This window comes from Gracilinanus agilis, chromosome 1, assembly GCF_016433145.1.
Source record: "Gracilinanus agilis isolate LMUSP501 chromosome 1, AgileGrace, whole genome shotgun sequence".
Taxonomy (NCBI): domain Eukaryota; kingdom Metazoa; phylum Chordata; class Mammalia; order Didelphimorphia; family Didelphidae; genus Gracilinanus; species Gracilinanus agilis.
Window position 1 is genome coordinate 86,422,630 of NC_058130.1, and position 10,847 is coordinate 86,433,476.

Genomic DNA, 10,847 nt, shown 5'->3' on the forward strand with positions numbered 1-10,847 from the left:
GGCAAAAAGGAGATAAAATGAATCTGGTGAGGGCCCTCAGTGTCCTTTTCATCCTGATGATCAATAAGTTGGCTGGGCAGTAGCATAGAGGGTGGGGTCAATGCTAGAAACTGGGGTGGCAACAAGTTCAGAATTGTTCTTGAACTTGGCCTGCCGATTCCTGAGCTACGTCTCTGACCAGGGCACGGCGTCATTGATAAATGGCGCACTCTGCCCAGGTGGCCAAATTATACTCTGCCTTCTTGCTGCCTTGGTAAGCCCATTAAAGGTCAACATCCACTTGAAGTCATCGGCTTTTCTTTTGGAACTTTGTTAATGAAAGAAAACCACTTGGTTTCTCTGCATAGGTTTTTAAAAACCGAGTCTACTGAGAACCGGAAGGGCCGTCTCCAGGGAGACATCACATTCATACTTCTTGCCCTTGCACAAGGACCTGTGTTACTTTGCCAGGATCGTCCAACTCCATTACGTTACCCACATGAGGGAACTCATTTAATTTTTACTGTTCTGCTCGCTTAGAAATATTTTGGATACTTCTCAATCTGCTCTAATTGTTCATATTTTTAGCTTTTAGTCTTTATTATTCTTTACACATTTAAGCATTCCATGCTTACTCCATTAAAATCCTTTTACAGGGAGGATAAACTGAGGAAGGAGTTGCCAAGGAGTCACTCTGGGAATCAGTGGAATGGAAGCCTCAAATCCAAAGGTGCCCCCACACATCTCGGTGCTAGCTAGGTTTTAAAACATTTTTTTCTCTTGGGAGTACACCAGGTCTGAGGCACCTTTGATAAGAGGTTTACTAGAGATAACTCAAAGTCCAAGCCTCTTTGGGGCCAAGTGTTTCTGAGCTAACTGGCAGAGAAAAAGATTGGAGAATGATAGAAAAGTAGTTGACTTTATGGATGTGAGCTCATTTGTTGACTCTAAACCTCCCACCCAGGCTGATAAGAATCTGGTTCTGCTTCCTGTGGCCTAAGGGCCCCAGACAATAGTGTGAACTGTAGACTAGGCTGGGAAGGACATTGTTATGGAAAGAAAAAATAACATACAAACACAAAGCCCAGGCAGCACCAGTCAAAGTGAACCAGGCCCTGTTTACAAACCCTCTAGCGTTCCAGGGAGCTCTCTGTCTTTGGGTTAGGGAGAGCACAATGGGGAATTGTTTTAGTATCCCCTGCTGCCTCTTCTAAGGATAGAAGATGGCTTTGATGGCAGAAGATGTCTCAGACGCTGAGCACAGGGGATGTCCACTGTATATCATGGCTCTTTTCCTGTTTATCAGGGGTGCGTGCAGGGTGGGGACCAGAAGCCAATCTTGGCCAGAAACAAGTTGGCAGAGACTAGTCTCATTTTTTCCACCCACACCACACATTGTCATGCTGCTCTGGGACCCCCGGGCTGAAGGATTTGTCTGTTTCTCGTCTTTTCCCCTTTGAAAACTTTGTGGTTAGAATGAACAGAAAACCCTCCAACTCCAGTGTTGCCCTCTGGGCAAACTCTACTCAACTCCGAGACATTCATACCAATAAGACATTTCCCAAACACAGTCAAGGGTGCCAAGATCCCAAGTTTGGACCCGACTAGCCGAGAATTAATTCTCATTTCTCAGAATACAGTATCCTGCCCTAAATATGGCGAGACATGTATTGGTGCTGCTTCTGGCTCCTAAATTCAGTACGAGAATGGGTATGCTTGGTAGAATGTTCCTAAAGATCAATAGTGAGAAAGTAGTGTTTGTAATGGTAATTTGGCACGCATCTTCAGTATGTACCATGGAATTCCCTCCAGTATCCAGTTGTAATTAGGAGGAGCTGATAGCACTTGATAGCAAGCTGAGGAGAGGAGCAGCAGTGAGGACACAGCCTGGCCTTTCAGGTACTAGCTGTATGCATGCAGACCCTCTCAAGGGAAGGTCCTTTCTCTTCTCTGAATAGCAGTTACCCTGCCTACACTGGGCTGCTGTAAGCATCCCAGGAGATAAGGTAGGGTACAGGGCTTTGAAAGCTATCAATTACTGCACAGAGAGAGATATGACCATTCCTTGTATTTCTGAATTGCTAGGATTCTCCTGAACTGTCTCCTAATTGATGGCACACATTTTCCGGGTAACTGACTAGGGAACAGGCTGGTCTGGGGTCACCAAGTGGGTTTCACTGTGTGGAGCCCCATCCTGCTCCGGGTCCCAGGCTCTAACTTATTGCTTTTAAAGGCATTAATAAGCATGGATCCATGTGATTGTCTCTGACAAATCAAACAGCAGTGAGACCAGAACAGCGCCACGTGAAGCGTACACTTCTTCAGATTTCTGGGATCCTCTCCCTGTCCCCAGGAGAATTTAGGGGAGAATATGAACCAAAGGTGAACAAAAGAGATTCAGGACACCATCATCACGTGGATGAGATCACAGATGCACTGAAAGTGCTGCATGTGAACAGTGCCCTCTAGGGTCTGGCATCAGAACAATCCTGCAGCTTATTTACCTACAGAGCTGTAAGGATTTCAGAATTTAAACCCCATGAAATAGCCCCAATTCCTGCTGGAACACCTCAGTTCAGTGGCGGCCAATCTCAATGTTGGACAACTCTAAGCAGTTAAGCAGTTCCTTCTTATATCAAATCAATTAATCCAATTCAATTGACTAGACATGTATTCATTAGGAAGACTTCAAAAATGACTGTATGATTAATACCCCATAAAGTCATACAATCTTCAACAGTTATAAAGCCTTCTGAGATGGTCTTGCTGGACCCATTTCCTGTATCAATACAAAATATTAGTGACTATCCATGAACCCCTCTCAGTGATTTGTCTTCAGTTATAAAACGGAGATTAGCTACAAAACAAAAGATGAAAAGTTTCCCAAACTCCCAACTCCAATCCTTTATAGACCTCTATTCTATTCACCTTCTATTCGACTAAGGCTCACTATCAACATGAAACGAGGAAAAGTTAAAACTCGGCTGGCAAGGACTCATCTCCTGGGAGGGGTCATTTGGGCTGCCTGATAGCAAGCACTGGTCCTCATGGCCTATTTTCCATTTTCTCTAACTTGCAATCATTTAATTAGGGCAGATTGTTGGAATTCGATATATACGTTAAAAAATAAGAAATGTGGCTCTCTCCCTCACAGAATCTTACCTGCCCGGGGCAAATAGAGGCTTATTTTTCTATAAGTGAGTTAACTCCACTAATCAATGAACCAACCAATAGATAGTCTCAACAATGTGCCATGCACTGTGCTAGGTGATAGGAGTGGGAATAGAAAGATAAATGGGTATTGATGGGACCTGGACCTGTAATTTCATTGGAACTGGGAATCCCACATGAGAAAACTCCCTTTATAGGTTGATGCTTTCTCTGCAATTTTTACTTATAGCATTGAGGATGGGGATATAAAGACAAAAAGCAAAACAGTCCCTTGTCCTGAAGCAGCTCATGCTCTGAATGGGAAAAAAAATACTCATATAAAAACATAGAAAATACATAAAAACATATAAAAGATAGCCTTTGGTGGAAGAAGCTAGGGGGAACCAAGAGAGGCTTCCTGAGGAAGGTAGTTCTTTTCTTTTTTAATCCCTTACCTTCCAACTTAGAATCAATCAACACTGTGTATTGGTTCCAAGGCAGAATAGCAGTAAGGGGTAGGCAATGGGGGTCAAGTGACTTTCCCAGGGTCACACAGCTAGGAAGTGTCTGAGGCCAAATTTGAACCCAGGATCTCCCATCTCTGGGCATGACTCTCAATCCACTGAGCCACCCAGCTGCCCCAGGAAGGTAGTTCTTGAGCTGAGTCTTAAGGTAACCAGAGATTTTAAGAGGGGGAGATGAGGAGGGGGAATGTTCCAGGCATATAGCACAACCAATACAAAAACACAGAAATGAGATGTGGAGTGGCGTGTGCATGCTAACATCACATCTGAATTGTGAGCAGCCTGGAAGCCACAATAACTGAAGAAAAATAAGATATATGTTAACTACTTCTAGGTCACTGGATGATATAGATAGAATTGTTCTTCTGGCAAATTCCACCTCTGGCAATCATACAAAAGTTGGCATGTGGCCCCATGAAGAGGAGCCTTTATTATTTGTCCATCTTAGCATTTGTTCTTCCACTCTAGGTGAAGGAAATTGGAGACTACAACCCTTGTGAGTTTGTAAAGGTCAGGAGAACAAGCTATCCAGGAATGTGAGAATTTAGGAGCCTGGAAATTCCAGTGTTAAGTCCCTGCTGGGTTTAGCTACCAGCCTGGCTTCAGTCATGAAGAATGACCTTCAGGACCCAGCTCAGCAGTATTTGAAACAAGGACTCATTTGGTAGCAATGCTGAATTTCTTTTAAAAAATTATATTTTATTTTAACATTTGTTTTTAAAATGTGTGAGTTCCCAATTATTTCCTTCCTCCAGTGTCTCCTCATACATTTTGAAGGCAAGCAAAACAATATCAATTATACACATGAAGTCATGCAAAACTATTTCCATATTAGCCATGTTGAAAAAAAAGAAAATTTAAGTGAAAAAAGTATGCTTCCATCTGCATTCAGAGTTCATCAGTTCTCTCTTTGTGAGTCCTTTGGAGTTGTCTTGGATCATTGTAATGTAGAGTAGCTAAGTCTTTCACAGTTGTTACAATGTTGCTGTTACTGAGTCCAATATTGTCCTGGTCCTGCTCACTTCACTTTGTCTCAATTCATAGAGTTCTTCCCAGGTTTTTCTGAAACCATCCTGCTTATCATTTCCTATAGCACAATAGTATTCTATTATAATCATAGACCATTACTTGTTCAGTCATTCCTCAATTGATGGGCATCTCCTCAAATGCCTATTCTTTGCCACCACAAAAAGAGCTGCTATAAATATTTATATATAAATATTTTGTGCATTTCCTTTTTCTTTGATTTCTTTGAAATTCAGATTTATTAGTGGTATTTATGGGCCAAAAGGTATGCACTTTGATGGCCCTTTGGGTATAGTTCCAAATTGTTTTCCAGAATGCTTAGACCAGTTCACAATTCCATCAACAATTTATTAGTGTACCTATTTTTTCATATTCCCTCCAGCATTTGTCATCTTCCCTTTCTATCATGTTAGCCAATCTTGGAGTTATTTTAGTTTTCATTTCTCTAATCAATAATGATTTAGAGTTTTTTAAATGTGACTATTGCTCGCTTTGATTTCTTCTTGGAAAAAAAAAAACTGTTCAAAACCTTTGGCCATTTATCAACTGAGGAATGGCTCTTATTTTTATAAATTTGGCTCAGTTCCCTAAACATGTGAGAAATAGAGCCTTGATTAGAAAAATATGCTATTAAACTACTACTCCCCATTTCCTGCTTTCCTGGTTCCAATTTTGGTTGTGTTGATTTTGTTTGTGCAAAATCTTTTTAATTTCATGTAATCAAAATTATGTTTTACTTCCTGTGATCCCTGCTACCTCTTCCTTAGTCATAAACTCTTCCCTTAGTTAAAATGTAAATCTTTCCATGCTTCCTCCTAATTTGCTTATATTACTTCTTAGGTCTAAATCATGCACTCATTTTGGTATATTTTTATGTATACATATAAAAGTATACCTATATATATATTTTTTTTTCTAATTCTACAAAGTAATCCTTAAAATTTGGATACTTCAGTTTATTAAACATTAGGTTACTATGGTCATTTACTACTTCAAATATAGTAAATCTATTGCACTATTTCATATATTCCATTGATTCATTGAGTATTGATTATTTTTTTTGCCAGTACCAGATTGATTTGATGACTACCCACTTTGGAATATAATTTGAAAACTGATACTACTAGATTACCTTCCTTCACTTTTTTTCAAATGATTCCCTTGATATTCCTGATCTTTTTTCTTTCAGGTGAATTATGTTATTATTTTTTCTAGCTCTGTAAAATAATTCTTTGGCAGTCTGATTGGTATGACACTGAATAAGTAAATTAGGTAAAATTGTTCTTTTTATTATATTGGCTGGGCCTAGCCATGAACAATTAATATCTCCCCAATTATTTATATATGCCTTTATTTTTGTCAAAAATGTTTTTGTAATTGTGTTTATCTAGTCCCTGGGTTTGTCTTGGCTGAAACACTCTTAAGCATTTTATATTGTCTGCAGTTATTTTAAATGGAATTTTTATTTCTATCTCCTCCTGCTGGATTTTGTTGTAGCATATAGAAATGCTGATGATTTATGTGGGTTTATTTTATATCCTGCAATTTTGCTAATGTTAATTGTTTCTAGTTTTTTGTTTGATTTTCTAATGTTCTCTTAATATATCATCAAAACATCTGTAAAGAGTAATGGTTTTATTTCCTCATTGTCTATTCTTAATTCTTTAATTTCTTTTCCCTTTTTAATAGTGTATTTTCCCAATTACATGCAATAACAATTTGCAATATACATTTTCTGAAATTATAAGATCCAAATTGTTTCCCTCCTTTTCTTCTCTCTTTTCCTCCCTGAGATGGTAAGCAATTTGATCTGAATTGCATAACAGATTTCCATATTGGCCATTGTTGTGAGAAAATACTTGTATAAAACCAAAACCTAAAAAATTAAAACACAAAGTGTTTTAATCTGCATTCAGACTCTTTCACTGGAGATGGACAGCATTTTTAATCTTAAGTCCTTCAAAATTGTCCCAGAGCAGTGATGGGCAAACTTTTTAAAGAGGGGCCAAAGGGAAGGAAATACTCCTCTGTCAGTCTGTTTCTAAGGCAACTCTTTCAAAGTTTCATTGTATTGTATCCTACTCATTGTATGCGTCAGATTAAGAATAATGTCGGGCAGCCAGATAGAACATTTCAGGGGGCCACATCTGGTCCACAGGCCGTAGTTTGCCCATCACTGCTCTAGATCATTGTACTGCTGGGAACAGCCAAGTCTTTCGTGGTTGATCATTGTACAATATTACTGGTACTGTGTACAATGTTCTCCCAGTTCTGCTCACTTCATGTAGGCCTTTCCAGTTTTTTCTGAATTCATCTTGCTCATCATTTCTAATAGCACCATAGTATTCCATCACAATCATATATCACAATTTGTTCAGTCATTCCCCAATTAATGGACATTCTTTCAGTTTCTACTTTTTTTTCACCACAAAAAAACTACTGTAGGAGGAGTGGTTCTCAAACTTTTGGGTTTCAAGACACCTTTATATTTGTAAAAACTGAGGACTCCAAAGAGCTTTTTTGTCTTATTTTTTTAAACCTTTACCTTTCATACTAGAATCAATACCGAGTATTGGTTCTAAGGCAGAAGAGCAGTAAGGGCTAGGCCAGTGATTCCCAAAGTGGGTGCCACCGCCCCCTGGTGGGTGCTGCAGTGATCTGGGGAACGGTGATGGCCACACTATTTTTGTATTACATTCTATTTTGAGTTCAATAAATAGTTTCATAATTTCCAGGGTGCGCTAAGTAATATTTTTTCTGGAAAGGGGGCAGTAGGCCAAAAAAGTTTGGGAACCACTGGGCTAGGCAATGGGAGTCAAGTGACTTGCCCAGGGTCATACAGCTAGGATGTATCTGAGACTAGATCTGAATCCAGGACCTCCCATCTCTAGGCCTGGCTCTCAATCCACTAAGCCCCATTCCAAAGAACTTTTGATTATATGAATATGCTGACATCAGCTTGAACCAGCTTAGGAGATCTGATTGTTAAATTTTCAATGTGAATAATTACACCTTAAAAATTGGTAAATGCTATAAATCATGATTTACCTTTTTGTTGTTGATTGTGTAGACTTAAGAATATGAAGGAGAGGGGGCAGCTGGGTGGCTCAATAGACTGAAAGCCAGGCCTAGAGACAGGAGGTCCTGGGTTCAAGTCTGACCTCAGACACTTCCTAGCTATGTGATCCTGGGTAAGTCGCTTAACCCCCACTGCCTACCCCTTACTGCTCTTCTGCCTTAGAGCCAGTTGTATTATTAGAATTTGCTCCCCAGGACTCTAAATCCCAGCTTCCCATGTTCCTTCTCACATTATGTACTACCATAGGGAAGATATAAGTTGAGTATAGTTCCAACCTCTTATGCTCTTTTCTGGGAAACGCTGTTTGTAGAGGTTGGGTGAGTGCCAGGCAAGAGAATTTCCCTTACGTGGTTTTTACTCAGGCTTTTACTTTTGTTCTTTTATTTCTTCAACTTCAAGTGATTATTAATAAACTTTATAAAATATAATACTTGGAGTTATTGGATATTCATTTTAATCTTACCCAGTACATAGGACTGATTCTAAGGTAGAAGGGTGTTTAAAATAAAAAAGAATATGAAGGAGAAAATATTGATAATGCAGAGTAAACTCAAAAGCGTGCCCCAGATTTAGAGAGTAGGTTAAACATATATATATATATGTAAATATATATATGTATATAACCTAAATGTTAGGTTATATTTGTCAATATTTATCATATTAGAAATTAAAACATCTCAGTATTATTATAAAAATGTTTTTTACCTTGAGGACCTTCCAAAAGGATGCTGGATACCCCCAGGAATCCATGGACCACATTTTGAAAGCTACTGCATTAAAGTATACTGAGGTGAGGGGAGCTGACATAGTCGGACTTGTGTTTTTAGATGATCTCTCTGGTCACTTAACTCCCATTGCCTACTTCTTATGACTCTTCTGCCTTGGAACCAATACACAGTACTGATTCTAAGATGGAAGGGAAGATTTTTTTTTTTAAATGGTGACCACTTTGGCTGCTTAGTGGAAGACAGAATAAGGTCAAGAGGAAAGACATGGGACAGGGAGACCAATTAGGCTTTACAAAAGTCAAAGAGAGAGATGATTAAGGCCTCTACCAAGGTGGTGGCTCTGTGAGTGGAGATAAACATATGTCAGATGCTGGCTGTAAAGGTAAAATGACAAGATTTAACAGCAGTAACGATATTGACTATAAATGAAAAGTTGAGAATGACACCAAGCATCTGCTCCTCAATAGTAATAAGAAAATTGGGAAGAGGGGAAAATTTAAGGGGAAAGAGAAGTTCTATTTCAGACATGCCAAATTTGAGATGCCTATGGGACATCCAATTTAAGATATTAAAAGGCTGTAGTTGGTGATATATTGGAGCTCAGGAGAGAGCTGGGGTTTGCTGTGAATAAAGGTAAGAGCTGACCCCCCTGGGGGGTTCATGAGATCACCAAATGAAATATCAGAAGGAGGATAAAAAATGTAGACCAGAGCTCTGAGGAACACTCAGTTAATGGGCATGCCTTCAATAAAGTATTCATCCAGGTGGTAGACCAGAAGAAAGCAGTGTCATAAAAACAGAGAGAGAAGAGTATCCAGAAGAGGGTGATCCAACAGTGTCAAAGCCTACAGTGAGGTCAAGAAGATTGAGGACTGAGAAAAGGCCATTAGATTTGGCAACTAAGACATTACTGATGACTGATGAGAGTAGTTTCAGTCCAGTAATGAGACTGGAAGCCAGACTGAATGAGAAGTGAAAGTAAGTAAAGATGGCTTTTTCAAGGAGTTTAGCCCAAAACCTGGCAGGGATGGTGGGATTACATGAGAGGTTTTTTTAGGAGTAAAACATGAGTGTGTAGGTATATTGGTAGGTACATTTGATAGATGAGAATAAATTAAAGAAGAGAAATAGAAAAGAGGCACTATGTTAGAGAATATAGTAGGCGACAGGATCAAGGGTACTTGGAGTGAAGTTTACTTTGGCATCTTTATGTGATTTAAGGAGTGAAGGAGGAACTAGATAGAGGGAGATGTCAGAGTGATATGAGAAGAGAACGAGGGAATAAGAGCTCTCAATGGCCTGTGTTTTATGAAATATGAAGATTCTCAGCTGATAGGATATGAGGAAGTGCTGCTATGGAGAGATGAAAAAGTTTGGAACAGCTGCTGTGTTGAGTGGGAAGAAATAAAAGGATTCTTTTGCTCTATGAGGGCCCAGTTGAGATTATATAGCATCAATTTGTAGTGGACCTAATCAATAGAGTTGTGATTTTCTCCAGCTCCTTTCCACAGCACATTAATAGGAATGAAAGAGATAGAGGACAGCAGCAATTCAAGGTTAGGATTTGACAATGCACAATTTGCAGCAGAACAGAGGGAGAAGGGATCACCTATAGAGGAATTAGAGGAAAGGGTAGAGCTGTACCACTTTATCACAAGGTCTAGATGAGGAAGGAAAGACAGTAGAGCCAAGGCAGAGTGGATGCCTGGGAAAGAAATGAGTGATGAAGGGAGTAGAGGGCACAATAAGGATGAAGAATACAGTTAGATAATCCCATGTTCTAATATTTTGAGCAACATTCCAATTCAATACCCAGATTCATTCTGGATCTAGCCAGTGAATGTCAATTTGAGCTGCTTAGTGTCTGTCATAAGAAAATTGCTATGTGGGTTTGGTGAGGCAGAAGGAACTTAACCGGTTACAGGCCAAGCACCTCCTGATGACCAGCAGGATTACTGGAGCCTCCCATGAAGGCTATTTCTCCCACATGCCAAAGTGAAACTGAAAAAGCTGAACTGATCATTTAGGCAGAGGCATGCTATTTTCCCATAGGCTTAAGGAAGACAGCATTTGAGTCAAATAACCAAAGGGGCCCAGGTTGAGTGGTAGAGGCAGTGCTTTAAATGTATTTTTTTGATGCATGAACTTTACTTCTATTGGAAAACTATCATTTTACTTCTATTTCTAAGACCACAGGCATGCTAATAAAAATCACTTTACATATGCCTCAGTACTTTGTTGACTTATTCCTCTAAAGAGTGACGACATGTTTATTTCAATGTCATATAGCAGTCTGTACTACTTTAAAGTATTTTTCTTTTTCTTTTTTTTTATTACATTATTGCACACAGGATTAAAGTA